Here is a 24,918-nt window from a genome sequence, read left to right on the forward strand (position 1 = left end):
TAATGTTGTCCCTATCTTCAAAAAGGGTAAAAAGGAGGAACCCTGGAACTACAGACCAGTCAGTCTGACATCAGTCCCTGGGAAAATTCTGGAGCAGATTATAAAGGAATCCATCTGGAAGCACCTTGAAAACAATGCAGTGATTACTTGAAGCCAACATGGATTTGTGAAGAACAAATCCTGCCAGACAAATCTGATCTCATTTTTTGATCAGGTCACCTCCCTTGTGGACTGTGGGAATGCTGTGGACATAATATACAGTACCTCGACTTCAGCAGAGCTTTCGACAAAGTGCCCTTTGATATCCTGATGAGCAAACTATGTCAAAGTGGGCTAGATGAAACAACGATCGGGTGGATCCACAGTTGGCTACAGAATCAGACTCAAAGAGTGCTTATCAATGGGATCTTCTCAAACTGGGGAGTGGTAACAGGGTACCCGCAGGGCTCAGTCCTGGGCCCAGTGCTCTTCAACATTTTTATTAATGACTTGGAGGAGGAGGTGCAGGGTATGCTGATCAGATTTGCAGATGACACAAAATTGGGAGGGATAGCTAATACTTTGGAAGACAGAAACAAAATTCAAAGTGATCTGGATAGACTGAGCTCTGGGCAGAAAACAACAGAATGTCATTTAATAGGGATAAATACCAAGTTCTGCACCTAGGAAAAAGAAACCAAATGCACAGTTACAAGATGGGGGATACGTGGCTCAACAAAACTACAAGCGAGAAGGATCTTGAATTGTTGTCGATCACAAGCTGAACATGAGCCAACAATGTGATGTGGCTGCAAAAAAAGCAAATGCTATTTTGGTCTGCATTAACAGAAGCATAGTTTCCAAATCCCAGGAAGTACTAGTCCCCCTCTACTCAGCACTGGTTAGGCCTCATCTGGACTACTGTGTTCAGTTCTGGGCACTGCACTTGAAGAAGGATGCAGACAAGCTGGAGAGGGTTCAGAGGAGGGCAACAAAGATGATCAGGGGACTGGAAACAAAGCCCTATGAAGAGAGACTGAAAGAACTGGGTGTCAAGGGCACCTTGGCAGCCTCTCTCAGTAGATTCTAATAGCCAACTCAAGACACAGACAAAAGGATTTCATTTCAAAGCTTTAATCCTTTTACAACTTAATGACTCTTTCAGATGCTAATCACCAGCGACTAAAGCAAGGAACAGCAGAGTGGCCTAAGCTTCAAGGAGGCAGTTGATCCCTGTTTGAAAGGGAGTCCCTTGAAGACCCAGAACTTATGGGCTAGGGAGAGATCCTCCCTCTTTCCCTTGGGTCCATGGGAGGCGGCAGTTGCTTGCGCGCCAAACGGGCGCTACACCTCCTTTCCACGCCCTCCATCGCTCATCGCTCTTTGTGTCTGCATCGAGCATCTAAGAAGTCCCCCTCCCGCACTCCCTCACTGCCAGGGTCACTATCTATCCTAGGAATGCTGGCAGGAGGAATCTCTGCCAGGTGCTGAGCCTGTGAGGGATGAGCTGTCTCCTCTCCCATGGATTGCTGTTCCTCCTCAGAATCAGAACTGCTCTGGGGCTCTCTGGGCTCAGTTTCCACCCTGATACTGGGCATGTTTAGCCTTGAGAAGAGAAGACTGAGGGGAAATTTGATAGCACTCTTCGAGTACTTGAAAGGTTGTCACAGAGAGGAAGGCCAGGATCTCTTCTCGATCATCCCAGAGTGCAGGACACGGAATAATGGGCTCAAGTTACAGGAAGTCAGATTCCGGCTGAACATCAGGAGAAACATCCTGACTGTTAGAGCAATACGACAATGGAACCAATTCCCTAGGGAGGTGGTGGGCTCTCCCACACTGGAGGCATTCAAGATGAGGCTGGACAGCCATCTGTCAGGGATGCTCTGACTTGGATTCCTGCATTGAGCAGGGGGTTGGACTCGATGGTCTTGTAGGCACCATCCAACCCTACTATTCTATGATTTTATGAAACCACCAGCCTTTTTTGCCGCTGCTGTGAGCCATGGGTGGAATTCTGCAGGGCACCAGCAAAAGTCCAGGGTGCAAACTGGCCCCCAGAGCCTCTCACATTTGCCCATCCTGCCCTAGAAGTACCCCTAGTCACCCCCGAAGTACAGTTCTGTAGTTTAGTAGAGCTGGCAGCCTAATCTAGTCCCACCACTTTCTGATAGGTAGATAGGGAGGGAGAGACAGAGAGAGAGATGCTGCTAGGTATTAAGTACAGATCATAGTACTTTGGGGGTAACCAGCAACAACTCTAGTATTTGGGCTTTAAAGAAAATTTTTAAAAGAAGGTTTTGTGCTGATTGTGTTTACCAAGTTCATGGCTGCATTAATCCTACCTACCATTCAATAGCCACCATCAGAACTATACACAGAAAAGCTCCCAGAATTGTATCACGCTCTAATGTCACAATAAGATACCCTTACCACGTGCTCAGGATGTACAAATCATTTTATATTTTGGTTATGTCAGTTTTGCATGTATTTGGTCATAAATCCATTCTGTCCCATTTGTGCATCATTCTGCAATATTTTTTTAAATGCATGAAAATTCACTTTTATTTTTGTACGCTTCTTTTTTTATACACAATTTTTGAGCCGAGAACTGCATCACAAAATTCTGAGAAGTGCGGAATCCAAAGGATAACTGTGTTCCAGGATGTGCAAATTAGTTTGGTTCTCTTAAAAATGCAAAATTCTCCACTATCCCAACCACAGATGTAACTCTATTCTCACGTGGTGTTCGTGTTCATTTTTAATACATATCACATGCAGTTGGTGTGTTGGATCTTACTCTTTCCACTTAGGGAATTTGCTTCCTGAATTCCATGATAATTTGGCATAGTAAGTTTCTCATCTGGTATTTGTAATATTTTCTTGTTTGTGTTCAGATGGCACACAGCTTCAAGTAAGGTCATATGTTGTTGTCATTATGCCATCCATGTACATAGCATTTACAAAGAACAGGTTTGAGGGGTCCCTACCTGAGGGATTTATACCAGAGGATACCAGAGAGGAACAGGAAGGGAGTGGAGGCAGAAATAAACAGGGGAAGAATAGGCAGTTATTGCTGTACATAGGCTTAGTTACAGTAGGCGGGTATTAGTGCTTGGGGTGGGGATTAATGTCTTTTCTTTCAGAAGATGCATTCCTAGACGTATCTGCTATCAAAATACATATTTCTGAATGTCTTTTCTCTCAAGATAAGTATTTTTAAACCTACTTTAATACATTTTTTGAGCCAACGATTGAGTCAGGAAGTGAGAATGCTATTGGATAATTAAGTTCCTATCCACACCTTCAACTGGGAAGGCACAGATCAGGTCAGTTCATATCAGAATTCACACAAGATTGAATTCTTCAAGTATCCCTACTTGACAGTATAAAGGCAAAGAAATGTCTCGCTCGTTAAGGATGTTTGTTCACCTCACAAAGCTGCTAGTGTGTGGTCTGCCAGATTTGCCCTTAGATTTCTATGTTGGGGGGGCATGTTTCTCTCCTCTTATTTTAGTAGCGATATATCTGAAAGGAATACTTTTAAAATGCCATTTATTCTCTGATCCATCTCTAGTTTCAGATAAAAATGTTTTTTAACCCATGGCAGATTGCACCAGAATGTGGCTCAGGATACACATTTGAATGCACTTTCAAGCGCGCTCATTCATCGCAATGTGAATACACAACAGCCACATTCACTCTCAGATATGTATCCCATGAACATCCAAATGTGCATCTGGTTTATGCCCACAGTGCCTGCTGCACCAACACTTATATCTCTGGCTCTGGCAGAGGACAGTGAGAATTGGATTCCTTTGCCAAGGCCTGATGCTTTCAGAAAATAATAATAATGTAAGGACGTTCAACACATTGCGCTGTGATCACAGCAGAACCTTAATTACCTTAATGCAATTAACAAATATATACACACACAGCAAGCTGTGTGTCAGATACTAAGGAACAAAAAATAAACGGGGGGAGGGGTCTAACGAACTGTGGGTGGAAACCAGGACTTTAAACCTTCACATTTAGTGGTAGAAATGCCAGTTGGGAATGGGCAAAAACTTTAGAAAAAGGTTCAGCAACTTCCTTTGGAGTAGTCCCAAGGGCTCATGCAGCGTTGGTGCCAGGTTCAAGGGCAGCCCGGGCAAAGTGCCCTCTGGTAGACCCCCTCCTCTGTTAGTGAGTCTGGTGGGCTTACCTGGAGGCAAGCAGCAGCAACAGCGCTCCAAGCTGTACTAGGCAAATGGTTCTGGCCTCCATTTTGATTTCTCACAATGCCTCCAATGTGGGAAATTTAAATGCCAGCTAGACCAAGGAACCTGTTACTGCTTGGAGGGCCAGGCAAGAAAAAGATATGGCATCAATAGTGAGCCCTGCTGAGGTGCTGGGCCCCTGGCAGCAGCCCAGGGATGCCATGGCTCATGGTGCCCACCCTGAGTTCACGGGATATGATTTCTTCCAGCAGCTTGAACTAAATGCTGCAAGATCACCATAGTACATTTTGTAAAAGTTTGCCCACCCAACAGATTGTGTCAGCTACGTATCAGAGATGGGAGAATCACCAAGGCTTGAGCTCATCTAGGTTCTAAGAACGTTAAGAAGAGCCCTGCTGGATGAGACCAAGGATCCATCTAGTCCAGTATTCTGTTCACATAGCAGCCAACCAGCTACCCACGGGGAACCCCACAAGCAGGACATGAGTGCAACAGCACCTTCCTGTCCATGTTCCCAAGCAACTGGTGTTCTCCAAGTTCCACCTCAAAGCTTGGTCCGCCTCATTCATTTTCCCAAATGCAAGGATTATTTTTTTGTTAGAATGGGGAAAGAGCACCTTTAAGTGCACCTTTTTTAAAGCGCACACCCAAGTACATACTTGACTAAAGCATGAAAATGTGCATTTTTAAAGTGCACTTTTTTCTACTGAACATATTTTGCTAACACAATTGTAAGCGTGGGACTATGCAAGCTGTGCTCAAAAAATGCATGCATTTTTGTGCTTGCGGGTACGAACGGGAAGTTCTGATGCTTAACGAACTGAAATGAAATTCCCAGATCATCCCTACTACGTACTTGCAGTAACATATCACACCAATCATCACGTAGAGACCAGACCTAAGCAATGGAACTTAGAAGGGGGATACGTAGACAAAGACTGGCTTGATTCTCAGCGCCTCCATTCAGTTCCATGGGACAAAGTAAATGGACTAATATCCGGAAACCTGACCCTTCCTTCAGACACTGAGGCAGAGGGAAGCTTTAGCCCTTACTGCAATATGTTCCTCAGTACAGTTTTACATTCTCCCATTATAGTAGAAACCTGCCATTTATTTATATGGGGAAATGTGAAGTGTGGCCCTGGGGGACACTGTTTCAGTGGAAATAAATGCTGCTGGTTGCCCCTGACACTAGGTGGTCTAACCTCTACTGATAGTGACCCTACGGGGCGGGGGGATGTCCCTGTGTTCAGAACACAGAGAGAGAGACCTCTTTCACAGAGAGAACACAGAGAGAGAGAGAGAGAGAGAGAGAACTCACAGCCCACTAAGGTCTTGAAGAGAGGTACATGTGGCATGTCCACAAAGAAGCGTCCCACAGTCTCATGTGGGTGTTTGGTACAAAACCAGAAATGTGGAAGACACACACCACATCACAGAATAATTTATGGTATCTCCTTCTACATCAGGGGTGGGCACCCTGTGGCCCTGCAGATGTTTTGGCCTACATCTCCTCTCAGCCCTAGCCAGCATAGCCATTGGTGGGAGTTGTAAGCCAAAATATCTGAAGGGCGACAAGTTGCCCACCCCTGCACTATGTGTACTGTATTAGCATGCTGTTCATACTTTTTTCTGCCGGGTGGAATGATAAATGAAGGTGATTTGAATCATCAAGAAGAAGGAGAGGGAGAAAGAGGACCATTTTTAAATCATTGATTTAAATCAATTTTCCCCTTTTGTCCTCCTCCTCCTCCTTCACGTAGTGCATAGTTAAACTATGGAATTTGCTACCACAATACATAGCGATGGCCACCAATTTGAATGGCTTTAAAAGGGGTTTAGATAAACTCCTGGTGGAGAAGGCTATCAATGGCTACTAGTCCAGATGGCTATGTGCTCCCTCCACTATCAGAGGCAGTATGCCTGTTTACACCAGTTGCTGGGTAATGTGGGTGGGAGGGTGCTGTTGCATTCGTGTCCTGCTTGTGGGTTCTCAGTCGACAGCTGGTTGGCCACTGTGTGAACAGAATGCTGGACTAGATGGACCCTTGGTCTGATCCAGGATGGCTCTTCTTATGTTCTCATACATGTACATTTCCTGAACAAGCACACTTGCTCATTGGTTTCCAGAACTACTAAAGCATATTTGTTTTCAACAGAATAGAGCCTTTTATTATATTACCTACAAGTATACTCCAAAATCTTTGCTCATGCAGTGCACATGCTTTTGCATTACAGAAATATAATTGCCTAGAAACAAATGGGCAATTGTGAAATAATGGATTTCTGTTTGCCTCCCTCCATACACATGCAAAGTCCCTGGGTTGAATCTAGCTGTGTCCGTCCTCCAGTGAAACAGATATTGCTGGTGGAATTGATCCATCTCCCCACCCCCTGCACTCTCCTGTACACCGCCTCCAAATCTGCGCCATAGGGTTGGGGGACCCTCTGAAACAGATTTGTAGGGGCATGAGGGTTGCAGAAGGAAGGAGAGAAAGAAGAGATCTGCTTGTGGAATATTGGGTGGAACCCACAAGAAGCAAACCGCTTACATGAGGACTGAGGCTGGGATCCAAAGAGTCATGAAACATCCTCCATGAGCCTAAATGAGTGTTCATTTTTCTCCCCTTGCCCCAGAGCAGCCTTCCAATACTGCATGGCAAAGTGCTTTTGAAACTGAGTGTGGTGGGAGGGGAGTTACTTGTTGAAAGGAGGGAAATAAAATTCCACTGGGTGAGCTTAAACCCCTTGTCTCAGCTTAAGCAGCTTAAGTACTGTTCTCAACACATAGTGTTTCCCTATGACAGCTTTCCCCAACCTGGTGCCCTCCAGATGTGCTGCAGACCAACACATCTGGAAGGTGCCAGGTTGGGAGGGCTGCCCTGTGAGAAGGTTAGTCCTGCTTCATACCATTATATTTATATTCATAGTTTACCTTAATGATAAATACAGTACATGACCAGTTGTGTTATATTGATCATGCTCGAGACCTCTGGTCAGATACTTTACCCCATACATGCCAAACTGCCAGGCCTGTGGTGGGGTGGGTGGCATCTCTACTTTGATCCACACAGAGACACCCAGCCCTTAGGCTTGGGAGAAAAAGCTCTTGTTGACTCCAGTGGGAGCTTTCCCTCCACCCCCCAGATACAATCACTGTGTGGGGCCAAGGAGAAGAAGCCATAGGCCAGAAGCAAAGGCTCTGTGGTCTGGATGCAGCCTGCAGGCTGACAGTTCTTCACCCATGTTTTACAGAGCAAAGCAGCCTTTAATTCAATATATTTGATAGCATCATGAATTCCATTTTAAGAGATTAGAAAAGAGATGATTTACATGCTTGTTTCCATTAAATGCAGATATTGTTGTAAAACACCTTGAAAGGAGAGAGGTTCCTAGTGAGGCACACTCCGTAATGACTGAGCTTCCTTTAGGGTAGGACCTCCAGCCTGGAGGCCAAATCCAGCCCTTCTGGGGCCCTAATCTGGCTCTCTGAGGTTCACCCGTCAGCCATGCCCATTTCCCCCAACCACTGATTGGTATATTCCCAGATTTTGCACAGTTTTTTCCCAATTTTGAAAGGTTGAAGTGCCTCAACTCAGGCTTAGTTACTGGCACTAAGACCTTTAAGCAAAAAATGCGGGTATTTTGAATAGTTTGGCCCCATCCCTTTTGTCTTCAGCCCTACCTACCATTGGAATGCAGTCCTGGCAAGCTTCTCCAAAATGTAATTTGTCCCTCAGGCTGGAAGAGGTTCTACTGCCATTGGGTCAAGGAAAAGCTTGTGCTTCCCATAACTACTGACTGTACCTCCCTAGGCAGGCCCACATTGCACTTTAAGAAACAGTATTGTTCTCTTATATAGACATTCCGATGTGTACGATGCTCCTGTCAACAAACAGCCTAGCTCTGGACATGCTTCTCAAGACTGGGGAAGGATAGTGCTCTCCGAGCTGGAGAAGGAAAGACGTTTAATCTGATTAATGGATGGCTTCCCTTTCCCAGTAGGCTCCTTGATTTAATTATATCTGGCGAAACGGTATTGTGCAGTACGTCACTAGTCAATAACAGTTTAAAAAATATGACACTTTAATCAAGGAATTGACTAAGCGGACGTTCAGGCATGTGATTAATTCTCTTACCCTTGCAGCGGGTAACTGGACACTCAGAGGACTAATAAGATATAAATACAGCTGAATACACTGGTTCCCAGGCACTGTGACCCCTTGAAGGGATGATGCACAGGGACCCCAGATATATGCATGCATGTGTATTGGCCTCTGATGCTGAAAAAAAGTTGGAACAATGGATTTAGCTCGGGCTCCTGGAACTGCTGCTGCCATTCTAACGCTGTTGAAGTTGCTATCCACTTGGTTTTTGGACTGTATTTTTTGTATTCTGTTGTCTTCTGTGTAAGCCACCTTGTGCACAGTTGTAAAAATAGATACATTAAATACATAAAAAATAACACTTTGTATGAGTAAGTTAGAAAAGGGTTTGCCAGTGTGTGTGTGTGTGTGTGTGTGTGTAAAACAGGAATGTTTCCAATATGGAATTAAACCAAGGGCAAATTCATTCTTCCCACTTTAGGAGTTGTGGTGCGGGGGGAGGGGGCTTTTTAACTATAATTTTATATCTCAAAACCCGGAGGCAAGTTATCACACTCAGGGTGCAGTCCTATGCATGTTTAGACAAAAAAAAAAAAAAGTCCCGCAACTCCCAGTATTCCCCAACCAGCACTGCTGGCTGGGGAATGCTGGGAGTTGTAGGAGTTTTTTCTGTCTAAGCATGCATAGAATTGCACCTTTAAGCTGCAGTCTTGGGCTCCAAGATCACCGCAGACAGTGACTGTAGCCATGAAATTAAAAGGCGCTTGCTCCTTGGGAGGAAAGCTATGGCAAACCTAGACAGCATAGTAAGAAGCAGAGACATCACCTCACCGACAAAGGTCCGTCTAATCAAAGCTATGGTTTTCCCAGTAGTAATGTATGGCTGTGAGAGCTGGACTATAAGGAAGGCTGAGCGCTGAAGAATTGATGCCTCAAACTGTGGTGCTGGAGAAGACTCTTATGAGTCCCCTGGACTGCAAGGAGGTCAAATCAGTCCATCCTACAGGAAATCAACCCTGAGTGCTCATCAGAAGGACAGATACTGAAGCTGACGCTCAAATATTTTGGCCACCTAATACAAAGAGAAAAGTCACTGGAAAAGACCCTAATGCTGGGAAAGATTGAAGGCAAAAGGAGAAGGGGACGGCAGAGGATGAGATGGCTAGATAGCATCACGGATGCAATGAATATGAACTTGAGCACTCTCCGGGAGAGAGTGGAGGACAGGAAGGCCTGGCGTGCTATGGTCCACGGGGTCACGAAGAGTCTGACACGACTTACCAACTGAACAACAACAACAAAGTCCCATTAAATATCTGAATAAATATGCATCCATCTGCACATGTGAATGTCTTTTAGCTACTGGCTCAGTCATTTTCTTTTCAGTTGGAGAGATGTGGTTATTTCCCCAAATTTGGCCTAGCCCCCATTTGCAAGTTGTGCAAACCAGTTTTGAACTTGCACATTTGGCACCCTTCCCTATCCTCTAGAAACCCCACCACACCTCATGTAGATTGGTAGAAAGCCCTGCCATCTCCCATGCTAAATTGTGACATCAGCATATCAGGAAGCAAAAGTGGGTGGTGCTTCATCATAAAACTGGCAGAGATGGCTCATGGCTCAGATCTGGCCTGTAGGGTTCACCACTTTCCTAGTGACTAAGTGGCTTGTCTGGATCTCTAAAGGGGAAAGGATAGACCAGGAAAAGAGTGATTCCAAAGGTTGTAGAAGGTAAGGGTTGAGGAGAAGTGTGAACTTGCTGTCAGGTTCTGTGCCAGGGTGGGGAACTGAAATTTGGTTCATCCACCCAGCCCTCTGCAGGTCAGATGATGTCATGAGGAGGAACTGGCTGGTGCTCCTCCAACCAGCACTGTGGTCAGGGACCCCGAGTTTGCCTGCTCCATAGATTATCCCATTGGGGAGGATATGGGACAGGCAAAGCTCTTAGCATGCACACACTCTTGGGAGGGTGAGCAATGCACTAAAGGAATCCCCACTGTTATCTCCAATCAGTAATTGGAAATAACAGTGGGGATTCCAATTAGTTCGCTGCTCAACCTTAGAGTGCCGCTGTTTCCAGTCAATGATTGGAGACAACGGTGTGGAGGGCTGAAGGGCTTGGAGGATGGGTGAAGCTGGGGAGGTGCCTTGGCCGAGCCCTTGCAGGCCAGGTGGTCCAGCTTTCTAGGCCAGATTTGGCCCATGGGCTGGCTGTTTCCCATCCCTGTCCTATGCAGTGGTCATTCATTGATTACGTCTTTATCCCATCCTTCCTCCCCACTTTATCCTCTCCTGCGTGGTAGTGTAGGTTGAGACACAGTGACTGGCCCCAGGTTGCCTAGTAAATTTGAACCTGGGAGATCTTGCTAGTCCTCTTGACTGCTGAAGTAGCTGTTACAGATTGAGCTAACATGAAGCTGATGTGTGTCTTGATATTGCTGGAGGGAAACCAGGATTCTCCTCTTGAATAGGTTGGCTGGCCATGCTGTTGTCAAGGCAACATCCACAAGAACCCTGGGTTCTGGCCCAGAAGGGTCTTGTTCTGCTTCTGTCTCTGTTTTAAGTAAAGGATATATTCTTTTGGAGTATTTGGACCTCATCCATTCATTTTGGTGATGAGAAATGGAAAATAAAGGAGAATTCACGGCAGCCAGCAATGTTATTTGAACATTTACAACATTAATTATGTAGATAATGACAGATGGTGTAACATTTAGATTTCACACATTTGTTCTCACTGTGTAATTTTAATTTTTTTAAAAAAAAAATTGTGATAAAGCCATCTGAAAACGTGCAACTATATGCAACAATTATCAGCATCATTTCTCAGAAAAAGCCAGGTTGAATGGATGAATGTAAGCTCCTCCTGTCTTTGGCCTCTTTGTTACTCTTGATGGTGTGTTCCTTGCATTATGTCTGAACAGCAAGGACATACAGAGAGACATTCTCAGGGCAGAAGAACACATTATGCAGCAGATACAGTGCACTCAAATCCCATGATTTCTGCATAATGCTAATGCAGGACTTGGGGAGAATTGCAGGAGAGAATTGGCAGTAGGAGGAAGTGCTTAACCCTTCCCCATCCACTGATTTTTTTCCCTACAACACCTCCTCCCAGCCATATGTCTCTTGTCCCCCCCCCCCAGCTAGTCCCTAGGAAAGGAGAAGTGGTGCAGGAGAATTACTGTATACGGAAAGGGATAGGCGCACCTCAATGACTGAGTCTCTTCTGAAAACGCCCCTGTATCACCATTATCTGGAAAACAGCTTTGCCCCAAGGTAACGTGTTGTTTGACTCTCCTCCACTCCTCCCTGCTTCGGCACTCTCTTTAATGAAAGGTCTGTTCTCATGGGAGACTTGTAATTAGGTGGCATTAAAAATGAGACCTATGTTCATTTTACATGTCTCAAAGCCATGTGATTTATGCAGTATCTACACAGGACTTCCGTCAAGGTTCAAATGCACTAGTGCCATGGATCCAGTCCCGAAAGCCAAGTGGCAACTGTAAAAATCTCTGGACTGGTTCCTGCTGCCTCCCAATCCTCACAGCACAGTATCTCTGTGCAACACAACACCTCTATTTTTGTGGGTTGAAAGCAAGCAAATACACCATTTTTCAGCCCCATCCTCTTTAAAATACAATATTTATAAAAGATACAATGTATGTATGTGTAATTATACACACACACACACACACGCACACGCACACACATCCTCTGCCACAAAAGGCGTGCCTAAATCCAAAAACCATTGGGTTGGATCCAGACTTAGTCATACTTCATAGCATAGTAGGGTTGGAAGGGGCCTATAAGACCATCGAGTCCAACTTAGAGCAGGCCCATTAAAATCAATGAGACTTGTTAGTCATGACTAACTGAAGTCCCATCGATTTCAATGGGTGTACTGTAAGTATGATGGGCAGAGCAATCCTATGGGCGTCCAGGTAGTGCTCTAACATCAAAGTCCTAAAAAAAATCTATACTCTGCCCTCAGACATCTGCCAGAGCAGGAGGAGTGATGGATGTGACCTTCACTTCACCATCCTCCTTTCTGCTGACATTCCACTGGACACACTGTGCGCATGGAGTGGAGTCACAGGAATGGGAGCTAGGCGACTTTAGGATCCTGTGAATCCTTGGCACTTCCCCTCCCCCACCCTCTTGCTCCTCATTTGCATTGTCACCCAAGGTCAAAGCTCTGAGCTTTGGTGAGGAAGCTGCCACAATGGTTACCTTGGTGGCTGCAACAGATTTTCCCCTCCCGAGGTTATAGCAGTGCCTACAGCCTCAGAGGGGGAACTCCACAATATCCTATGGTCCCTGGGATGCTGTCCCAGGCTAGATTCAACTCATTGCATTTTCTCAAGCTTAGATTTGGGCAAACCTTACTAGAGAGCAGCCGTTGAGAAACCACTCTTAATGTTTATGAAAAGCTACTGAGGAACCTCAGCACCCCCCGGAAACATTTGAAGATCCCCAGAAGCAAGGACCATTAATGGTCCTTGCATTCATATTTATTTATTACATTTATATCCCATCTTTTTTCATCTTGCAAGGAACCAAGGCAGCTTTCATGATCTTCCTGCATTGAGCAGGAGGTTGGACTTGATGGTCTTTTAGGCCCCTTCCAACCCTACTATTCTATGATTCTTCTCCATTTTATCCTCACAACAACCCTGTGAGGTAGGTTAGGCTGAGAGACAGTGACTGGGCCAAAGACACACAGTGAGCTTCATGGCCAACTGGGGAATAGAACCTGGCTCTCCTAAGCCCCATTCTAACACTCTTAACCACTGAACCACAGTGCCTCTCATATGATGGAAAAGTTGTGTTCATGGACCAGAGGTGAGTAGCTTGTGGCCCTCTAGATGTTTTAGCCTACAACTCCCATCACCCCTAGGCACCATAGTCAATGGTGAGGTATGATGGGAGTTGTACACCAAAACATCTGGAGGGCCACAAGTTGCCCGCAGCTGTTGTAGATACTCCACACAAAAGAGCTCCTTTATGATAGTTGCTTTTCTTTATAAGGCAAATCACCATCAGTAAACTGCAAATTCTGTTTGGCAATGGGTAGTGAGCTGTATATACATTGGGCACTTCTAATTGATTGTTCCAGCTATCTTAATTTCTAACCAAATTGTTAACATCTTAAAATTCCAAGTGGGGAGTCTGCATTGTTTACATTGCGTTAAAGACAAATGATATGATATGCAAATCAGCACAGATCCCATAGCTTTTGCTGATAGCTGAAACTGATGCAGATGTTACTATTTTTGCATACTTCATCTAGAATATATGCTACTTCTTGCATCCACCTGTGAATTAAGTGCATAGTTTGAAATATAAAGGTCAGTGGAAAATAGCTGTACCTGGAGCATAAACAATTCCAGAGAATATTCATGTCAAATTAGGGAAGGGTTCTTAGAAGACAAGAATATTAAGTGCTGGGGAAGGATGCAATTGCAGTTTTCAAAATAAATCAATGACTGTTATAAAGAAGATGGAGAACAACTAAATATAGTCCTCTCTGGCTAGCCAGCTGCAAACGTATCCAGCCACTTCCCTGACTTCATTTTCTGAGAGCTGCTTGGCCAGGCTTTTATGCATATGCTCTTGTGGGGCTCCTATTCATTTCAAATGTGGTTTGTGCAAATCAGGAGGAATCAGATACCAATGCAGGATTGTTAATGTGTTTTTAAAACATAAAAGCTCACATAGAACTATTAATGTAACATGCATAGTTCTGAATGACGAGAGAGGCAGATTGATCGCTCTTGAGTCCAATGAGTATGGACAATGTTTCTTTCTTTTATGGATTAAGCCCACTTAACAACCAATTAATTAGCTATTGTAACAGTGAATAAGCAAAAACAAGTAGGGCAGGGATGGGAAATCATTGGCCCTCCAGATGTTGTTGGACTACATTATCCTTCACCATTCACCATGCCAGCTAGGGAATTGCAATCCAATAACATCTAGAGGGCCATATATTCTCCACCCCTGAACTTTGACAAACATAAATTATCCCATTCTAAACCAATGGTGTCATTTAACTCTTGCTAGCTGAATAGCAGTGTCTGTCACCATTCCTTTCAGTCTGTCAGTTCTGTTGCTCAGGTCCACTTTTCCTCTTCTTTCTGATACCTTCTGTATCTGCTTTCTTCTCTTCTTCCCCCAAGATTCTCTTCAGAGTTTTCTCCCTATCTCTCGCTCCCTCCAGTTGTCACCTGTAATTAGGGATGCTGGAGAAATTCGAGACAGACTAAAATGAGCTCGTATTTCTAAGAATCCGACCTGCAGAACCCCCTGCAGAGTGACCCCCTCAGGCCGTGCACAGCTATGATTTTTTTTTACTTTCCCAAAATGTACACATATAAATTCATAGAAAACTACCTAAGTTTCTGCTGAGGAAACATTAAATGGAATGGGGGACAATATGCTACATGTTGCATATCAAGGCAAATTATGTAAATACTTATGCAAATACTTATGTAAATACTTACATAATTAGTTGCATATTTCCCACATGACAAAAAAAAATATTCGCATCCGTTTGTGAGCGGACAACGGAACAAAAGGTGCCTGACAATCCACGAAACACAGAGTACATTTTACACAGTCAGTACATCCCTACCCGTAACCCCCTCTTTTTTTTGTCCCCTTGCTCTTCCCCACCATTTTACACCCCGCCATTCACTTGCCCTTCATTCCATAAAGTCGTAGGAGCAGGTGTTACACCGTCCTTATATCATGGGGATGCATTTACAGAGGAGACTCCTGTGCTGGGATAGCAACTCTCAAGAGACACTGAAAATGCTACAGGAAAAACTGCTCATGTGAAGCCAGGCAACTTTGAGGACTTTTAAGGGAAAGAAAGCAGGGTTAGCTTCACACTCTGAACAGAAAACATCTGCTTCACTGGGGGGGAAAGTCCTTTTGAAAATCCCTGAGCATCTCGAATAAACAGATGGAAATGTAATCCATTTCAGGTCAGTCCTCCAGTTTATACATGGAAATGAGTCAGTGTCTCTTGATGGCTAGCAGATAAGAATTACTAAAAAAAGAAAGAAAAGAAAACCTTTAACCTTAAGAAACTTTGATACTGAAGCAATAAGATTGAAGAGCTTATTTATATGCCATGCATTAGCAATATAATCAGGCCAATTTTAAAAATTGGCCCTTTCATCTCAAAGGAGCTCAGAGCAATTTCACAGTTTAGCAGGCACCAGGCAGTATCCACTCCACTAGCGCGATTGACATAGTGCCAATGTAAGCGACTTCTGGCGCAGTGCCAAGAGCATATGCCAGAACAACAGGTTTCCCCAGAAAACCCATTGCTCCAGCATACATTATTAGCATTGTGCTAAAGATCACCTATGCTAGCGCTATGTCAGTGGCGTAAGTGGGGATGTACGAATTGTATAAAATCCATTCCCTCTGTGTTTTGCAGATTATCAGGTGCCTTTTGTTCTGTCATCCTCCCATCAACGGAATTGGACTTTGTTTCTGAATTTTCGCAAATGCTGGTTTGCACAAATTCCCTCCAAATGCATTTTCACCCTTTAGCCTATGGGGGAAATGTGCATTTTTTGGCTAGTTTTTTTAATTTTGCATATTTTTCTATGACAAAATTAGCGCAAAATTCAGGAGAGTTAGAAAGCCAATTAGAGATCAAATCGCCAACTTTCGCTGGATCATGGAGAAAGCAAGAGAATTCCAGAAAAACGTCTATTTCTGCTTCATTGACTATGCTAAAGCCTTTGATTGTGTGGATCACAACAAACTCTGGCAAATTCTTAAAGTGATGGGAATACCAGACCACCTTACCTGTCTCCTGAGAAACCTGTACGAGGGTCAAGAAGCAAGAGTAAGAACCAGACATGGAACAACCGATTGGTTCCAAATTGGGAAAGGAGTACGACAAGGCTGCATATTGTCACCCTGCTTATTTAACTTATATGCAGAGTACATCATGAGAAACGCCGGGTTGAATGAATCACAGGTCGGAATTAAGATTGCTGGGAGAATTATCAACAACCTCCGATAAGCAGACGATACCACCCTAATGGCAGAAAGCGAAGAGGATCTAAAGAGCCTCTTGTTGAGGGTGAAAGAGGAGAGTGCAAAAGCTGGGTTGAAACTCAACATTAAAAAAACGAAGATCATGGCATCTGGCCCCATCACTTCCTGGCATCTAGAAGGGGAAGAAATGGAAGCAGTGACAGATTTTACTTTCCTGGGCTCCAAGACCACCGCAGATGGTGACTGTAGCCATGAAATTAAAAGACGCTTGCTCCTTGGGAGGAAAGCTATGGCAAACCTAGTTGTTGTTGTTGTTCAGTCGTTCAGTCGTGTCCGACTCTTCGTGACCCCATGGACCATAGCATGCCAGGCCTTCCTGTCCTGCGCTCTCTCCCGGAGTGTGCTCAAGTTCATATTCATTGCATCGGTGATGCTATCTAGCCATCTCATCCTCTGTCGTCCCCTTCTCCTTTTGCCTTCAGTCTTTCCCAGCATCAGGGTCTTTTCCAGAGAGTTTTCTCTTCGCATTAGGTGGTCAAAATATTTCAGCTTCAGCTTCAGTATCTGTCCTTCCAATGACCACTCAGGGTTTATTTCCTCTAGGATTGACTGATTTGACCTCCTTGCAGTCCAGGGGAGGACTGCAAACCTAGACAGCATAGTCAGAAGCAGAGACATCACCTTGCCGACAAAGGTCCGTCTAATCAAAGCTATGGTTTTCCCAGTAGTAACGTATGGCTGTGAGAGCTGGACTATAAGGAGGGCTGAGCGCCGAAGAATTGATGCTTTCGAACTGTGGTGCTGGAGAAGACTCTTACGAATCCCCTGGACTGCAAGGAGGTCCAATCAGTCCATCCTAAAGGAAATCAACCCTGAGTGCTCATTGGAAGGACAGATACTGAAGCTGAAGCTCAAATATTTTGGCCACCTAATGCGAAGAGAAAACTCTCTGGAAAAGACCCTGATGCTGGGAAAGACTGAAGGCAAAAGGAGAAGGGGACGGCAGAGGATGAGATGGCTAGATAGCATCACCGATGCAATGAATATGAACTTGAGCATGCTCCGGGAGAGAGTGGAGGACAGGAAGGCCTGGCGTGCTATGGTCCATGGGGTCATGAAGAGTCAGACACGACTGAACGACTGAACAACAAAGAAAGCCAATCTGTGGAATCCTCCCGACGGGGGAAAAGCTAGTCCACTGAGGAATCCATGGGTTGGATTCATTAAAATCTGAACTCATTTGGTTCCATTGCGAATTTCTCTGACATCCCTAGGTGTAAGCCAAGTGGAAGCATTGCATACAGCCTATGTAGTAGTAGTAGTAGTAGTAGTACTCCTGCATGTTCAAAGGGCTTCACGCCATCTCATTACCCCTTTCAACAACCCTGTGAGGTAGGTCCCTAGTACTATTAACTCCATATTGCAGATTTGTGGGCGGGGGACGGCATGTTGACAGATGAATGCTTCATCTACAGTACCCTAGTGAGTGTTGGGGGTTGAGATTTGACTGCATAGCTTGCACTTCACCAGCTCTCAGCACACTTTCAGTAATGACAGGTGCAGGTATCACAAAGAGCTAATACAGTGACAAGGCTGTGTTTGGACTGTACCGCTTGAGGTGTTGATTTCACCATTTGCTCAATGGTGTATGTGCATGTGCCTAGAGCCAGAAAAGTTTAACTTAAAGCTTTGAGATAATTTTTCAACTTTCTTCAAGCCCCAGAGTGGGGTGGGGGGGCAGGACCCAAAACAGAGCAATGAGAACTCAGATGCTCGGTGGGCATGGATGCCGATTCACTCTTTGGAAGAGGAGGGGGGACAATTGGGGGAAATGAATGGCATATCCTGGAAAAAGGTTGTCAGGAGCTCCCTAGCAGCCTCTTTCAGTCTACTCCAATAGCCAACTGAAGACACAGACAAAGGGATTCTTTTCAAGGCTTTAATCCTTTTACAACTTAATGACTCTTTCAGATGCTAATCACCAGCAACTAAGCAAGGAACAGCAGAGTAGCCTATGCTCCAGGTTAGGCAGTTGGTCCCCATTTGAAGGAGAATCACTTGCAGACCCTGAACTTAGGGCTAGGGAGAGTTCCTCCCTCTTTCCCTTGGGTCCACGGGACACGGCCATTGCTTGCATGCCAAATGGGCGCTATGCCTCCTTTCCGTGCCCTCCATCGCTTGTCGCTCCCTGCGTCTGTGTCGAGTGTCTAGCAAGCCCCCTCCTGCACTCTCTCACTGCCAGGGTCACTATCTATCTCAGGAATGCTGGCAGAAGGAATCTCTGCCAGCTGCTGTGCCTGTGAGGGATGAGTGGGCTCCTCTCCCACGGATTGCTGTTCCTCCTCAGAATCAGAACTGCTCTGGGGTTCTATGGGCTCAGTTTCCACCCTGACAAAGGTATGGCTGGCTGGCTTAACTCTGAACAGGAGCACTGCGCACTGCAGAATTTTGTCCCACTTGTATATACTAATAGCAAACTCATTCTCCAAATGCAAATCATTATGTAGCCAAAATGGTACTATCCATGCACAAGGGGGAGGGGGTGTCAGCCTGCTTGGAGGAACACCAAGATTTGCAGAAGTACAAACAAATTTGGGGGGGCACCCTGAAGGGGGTACTCCAGAAACATGTTCAGTGAGCACAGGGTGCTGTCTGATTGCTGAAGGGCAAACAAATGGGAAATGTGGGGGCGGAGATGGGATGTATGCAATGGAGTATCCTTGAATATGGCATGAATGGCTGGCTAGACCACTGAACAGGAGCACTCCACAGTTCCCATTTGTGTATACTGTAACTTGCAGTAACTTAAGGTCTTGAAACAGTTGTGGCCCTGTGACGGACACAACAGCTGCATCTGTGTTGATAGTTCAGTTCTTCTGTTAGAACCCAGTTTGCTATTAAATTAAAATCTCTTCTTTGAGGAATTAGGTATTTGTAAGTCCAGTAACAAAGTGGCAATGCTTTCAGCTCCAAATAACGCATGGCACCACAACTTCATTGTTAACCTTCTCACTGCCAGAGGGCATAACATTAAATTGTTAAAGGGTTGGCAGAGCCTCCTCAGCCATCCTTCTGTGTTCTGTGGCTTGTTCGGCCTAAGTGTGGGCTATATCACTTCTGCCTCCATTCCAGCGGCTTTCTCCTTCCCTTTCTTTGATTCTTTATCTCCCAGTCCCCAGTTGAGCAACCGCTGCTCACCTGTCCATGGCTTTTCTCACCAGCCCCATCAGGGGAGAGAGGTAGCTCAGTGGCAGAATGCCAACTTTGTGTATATAAGGAACTTTGCACTTTCAGCCCCTAGTATGGAATGATCTCCCGGACAAGGCCCGCCTGGCGCCAACATTGTTATCTTTTCGATGCCAGATTAAGACCTTTCTCTTCTCCCAGGCATTCGGCAGCATGCTCTATACTGCCTGGCGGTTGCTCTTTGGGGTTTCAGGCTGCAGTCTTTCACAGCCCTACCTGGTAATGCCAGGGATTGAACCTACGATCTGTTGTATGCAAAGCATGTGCTCCACCACTGAGCTGCAACCTTTCCTATCATCTCAGTACTGCTGAGATTCAAAGCAGCAACACCATACAAGGGAATCCTGTCAGTGAAGCTGTCAGTGTTACTACCACAAAGACTTTCAGCACATTCATTCCCGGACGGTCAGCTTTTACTGAAGAAACAGAAACATTTGGCTAAGCACAAAATGTCAGTGTTGTCTCACTCCACTGAGTGCCCCTGCCTCCACCCCGGTGGCCTAGTGCGTCTTGTTGTCCTCTTAGCAGCCTTTTGACATCTGTCAACACAGGATGAGACTGCAAATCCCAAGTTCTCTGCCTGCAGGCAAACAGTTCCAGTCCCCAAATCAATTTGATGGGTTCCTCAGAATCTACAATCTAATATACTGTCCTGCCCCGAGAGACATGCAGCTTAAAACAACAGACAAACTACAAAACCTTCTTAGTTAAACATCTTATGCTAATGCAGCCTACACAGAGAGGCTGGCTTTTGTTAACGCCATCCTCAGTGTGTGTCTCCCCCCCCCACCCCCGATCCTTTTGTACTTGTTGCTCAAAATAAAGGACAGCCACCTACCAATAATTAATGAATGAGCCATATAGTCATTCCAAATCTGCCCACCACCGCTCAGTTCCTGTATATCTCGTTTATAATATGTCAACAGCAGATGTGCTGTGCTTTCTCCTGCGCGATGGTTACACAACTCCCTCGCTCATTCAACATAGGCAATGTTGCTGTGATGAATCCTGAGAGAAGGCATCAGCGCTTCCCAGCAGGGACCTCCATGTACTGCTGCCCCGTTGGCCATTTGACAGACAGATAAATCCCTGCAAGTCAGAATACTATGGAGAGGAACGAGCTGGGAAACATTTTCTGTGATGTAGGAGTTTTAATAGATTTTAAGATCCAAAGTGACCACTATGGATGCATGATTTTGCAGACAGGCAGCTATCTTCTTAGTTATACACTTCCCAACCCCATGAGAAAAATGGAAGAGCAACACGAGTTTTTTTTTTTAAGTTGCAGTAGCATAGAGGCTGAGAGCTTAAGTATATAAGAACTGTCTTTTTTGGATGAAACCAAAAGGTAGGAATAGATGAATTCGTCTGTTTTGCTTTCTCCTACATTAAAGTTCTTTCCATGCCATCTGTAAAGAACTTTGTGAATTTTGGTAAATTCTTATAAAAGATTAAACACCCATCTGCACCAGCCAAATTCAGTAAGTACAGCTATCCCCATCTTGTTTTACCTGCCTGCCATACAGCCCTTAAAGATGAGGAGCCTTTGAGGAATAAGAGGTGGCAACCCTAATTCAGCCCCACAATCATGGTTGAATGCACAGGATTCAAAGTCAGACTTTTAAGATTTAAGCACAGAAAGCCCTGGGCCTGGATGGATGAATCTGTCCATTTCAGTTTCTCCCACATTCAATTTTTTCTAATGTTCTTTCCATCTGGTTTATGAAGAAATTTATGTATGTTGGTAAGTTCTTATCAAAACCCGAATTGAATGAAATTTTCACCCATCCCTACCAAAGGACCATCTTATCCCATATTCTGTTTCCAGTCGTGGCTCCCAAGTGCCTCCAGGAAGCTCTCAAGCAGGACTTGCTGGAAATAGAGCCTTTGGCCCTTCTAGCTCGGCACTATCCAAACCAGGTGCGAAGAATCTTTCAGCACAACTGCTGAATTCCATTTTGGAGAAGCTCTTGGGGGCAGTATTCCAGTGGTGCATGGGGCCAAAGCCAAAAGGACCCGGGCCAAAGGCAAAAGATGTGGAACCAAAAGTACCAGCATATTTTAGCTTAGAGGTCTTACTGCCAGTAACTTAGCCTTAAGAAAGGCAGCCTTTTAAAGCTGGACAAAAGCTGGGAAACCACCAAACAATTGGTAGTTGGGGAGAAGTGGGCATGGTCATCTGGGGAACCTGAGAGGGCCAGATTGGGAACTGAGGTGGGCTGGGCTGGCCCCCAAGCCTATGGTTCTGCACCCCTTGTTTTTACAGACTGGCAGGGGCTAGCCAGGATTTCGGAGTGGGGCCTTTCCCTGCTTTTACTTTGAGATGCCAGGGACTGAGCTGGGACTTTCTGCATGCAAAGCAGGTGCTCTACCGCTGTGTTATGACCTTCTCCCACAACGGACTACCTCTTTTTCTTTTTCTTTTTTATTCACATCTAAACAGAATCGGGAGTGGTGAACAAAAAAAGATAAAAAGATAAAAGAAACACCATATTAAGAGTATTTTAAAAACAGTGTACCAATAAAAACCATGGCTGGTCAGTCAAGGTAGGCTTCCTGGAATAAAGATGTTTTTAGGAGGCACCAGAAACAACACAGTCCAACCTCTAGGGGCAGGGAGTTTCATAGAAAAGGGGCCATCACACTGAAGGCTCTTCTCCAGGTGGACTCCAGTCGGGCCATAGGTCCTTACTCTTGAATGAGGCCTCTTGAAATATGTAGTTTAATAATAATACTTGAAATATGTATTCAGCTCTCTTTTAAGTGCTCAAAGAGTATGACATACATTGTGCTGATGACCTGTTCTCTACAACAACCATGTGAAATAGTCCAGTATTATTGTCATCTCCATATTACAGCCTTGGGGGGGTTGAAGCCGTGAGAAAGTAACTTGCCTAAAGCTGTCTAGTCAGTTCTTGGGACCTCCATCTCATAGCTTATGTCTTTAACAGCTACACTACAGTACAGCTCTTGTATGTGTCGTGAAATCTCCTTCTCTGTGGAGGCCTTTAAGGGAGAAGTTGACTATCTGCCAGGAATGATAAATTCAGACCCACCAAAACTGCCGGTTATTTCTGTTCCAGTTTGCTGATTCTGTGGAGAAAAGGAAATTAAGAGGTGGGGGGAATGACCTTTTATATTTCTATTTTATTCATCGAACCATTTTTATTCAAAGGGGGAAAAGTAATAGGAACACAAGAAGCTGCCTTCTACTGAGTCAGTCCATTGGTCTATGTAGCCCAGTATTGTCAACACTGACTGGCCGCGGCTCTCCAGGGTTTCAGGCAGGAGTTTTTCCTGCCCTACCTGGGGATGCCAGAAATCAAACCTGGGACCTTCTGCATGCAAAGCAGGTGCTCTACCACTGAGCTACGGCCCCTCCCCCTCCAACCTAGATTGTTGTACTGAAAGGCTGACATAGACCCGAGTCAGATGTATCACTTTATATCTGACAAGAACAATGGGGCAATGTTAGCACATTTGCAGGCTGTTTCCATCAGATTTTGTTGTATGATATATTCTTTATATTCTTACCAAGAAGGGGGCACAATATGTACTCCATTCAGACAGTTGGCTCTGTTTAAACTCAACTAACTGACTCATCTAATGAAGTAAACCCTAGTCTACAAAAGCATATACTTTAATAAATTTGTTAGTCTTTGAGCTGCTAGTTTTTGTTGCTTTTGCTCAAGTAACTGATTTTCTTATACAAATTCATGTGCCGCACATTTAAAAGGTGCAAAGCTTTTAGCGAAATAGGTGTAGACCGAATCTGATGTTATCCCTTGCCCTGGCCAGCGTTGTATGGATCTCTCCTCCTTCACAATCAGAGCTTTATCTTTTTACACACACACACACACACACACACACACATTAAACCAGTGGCTAGAGTGTTGGACTGGGAGCCGGGAGATCCACGTTCTAGTCCCCGCTCGGCCATGGAAGCTCACTGGGTGATTTTGGGCCAGTCGCAGACTCTCAGCTCAACCTACCTCACAGGGTGGTTGTTGTGAGGCTAAAATGGAGAGGAGGAGGAGGATTATGTACGCCGCCTTGGGTTCCTTGGAGGAAAAAAGGCGAGATATAAATGCAATATAAATGCAATAAACAATACTGTTGGTAAGGCTGGCTGTACTACATGATTCCAGAAATCAATTGCTTTATAATCCTTTGCCAAGCTCTCTTTCTTGAAATTACCCACCCATATCCATAGAGGTACAATTTCAACAGTTGAACATTTATTAATTAAAATATTGGCTTAAACCTTATCATGTAATTCTGGTATTAAGAAGTATGTTTGTACAGAAAATATAGAGCAGTTATTTTGAGACCAGAGAAGGAAAGTGAAATGAATAAGCTGAAATGTTATAAAAGAGTGTGTTTTTATTTGTTATGCTTTATATATTTATTACAAAACAATTATTTTAAAAAGAGTGTGGACCGTCTTAATCTGAGATGGATTTTTGTAGAACAAACCTCAGTTTGCTACAGCTCCTGCTTCATACAGCTCATTGCAAAAGAAAGCAATGGAAGTATGAACTCAAATGTTCAAGCAAGTGCTGCGTGTTTTGTATATTATTAACTCTAAAGCACAGTAGGTGCTGCATCCCCCTCTAGTGGCTGGTCTGTGGGTGCAAACCCTACTGCAGATTTGGAAAGAGTAAGGAAATCAACCCTGACTGCTCATTGGAAGGACAGATAGTGAAGCTGAAGCTCAAATATTTTGGCCACCTAATGCGAAGAGAAAACTCCCTGGAAAAGACCCTGATGCTGGGAAAGATTGAAGGCAAAAGGAGAAGGGGCGGCAGAGGATGAGATGGCTAGATAGCATCACCGATGCAGTGAATATGAACTTGAGCACACTCCAGGAGAGAGCGGAGGACAGGAAGTCCTGGCGTGCTATGGTCCATGGGGTCACGAAGAGTCGGACACGACTGAACAACAACAACAGCAGCAGCAGACTTGAGATACCGAGGATAGACTCCTCTTTCAATTAAAACAATGACATCCATATAGCCCATTGTTGCAGAACTAATTGCAGCAGTGGGAACGCTCAAAAATAGCAGCTATGAATTTGCTTAGACAAAATTTAGTAAACATCATGTGGCACACTTCATCCCCCACTCCACATACAGAGTTGCATGCATAAGAGAGGATTCCTCTTTAGTATCCCTCCCATGCCGGTCCTCACCAGGGAACATGCATAATGCCAGTACAGTGTGACATCCCCAGACATTATGTACAATGGAAAGCCCAATGGAAAGCAGTTCCATATTGAGATCCATCTGCCACATTCACTACAGCCCCCCCCCCCCGTGCATAGGTTGCTTGTGTTCAGAGCA

At 44.8% G+C, this 24,918-nt stretch overlaps 1 protein-coding gene across 1 annotated transcript in view; it reads left to right on the forward strand.

Moving 5' to 3' along the window:
- SLC8A1 (solute carrier family 8 member A1) overlaps positions 1–24,918 on the forward strand; it is a 344,239-nt gene that overhangs the window by 203,047 nt on the left and 116,274 nt on the right. The gene's annotated exons all lie outside the window — the stretch shown is intronic.

This window comes from Heloderma suspectum, chromosome 1, assembly GCF_057233095.1.
Source record: "Heloderma suspectum isolate Gila_16-S chromosome 1, 16-S_ref, whole genome shotgun sequence".
Lineage (NCBI taxonomy): Eukaryota > Metazoa > Chordata > Lepidosauria > Squamata > Helodermatidae > Heloderma > Heloderma suspectum.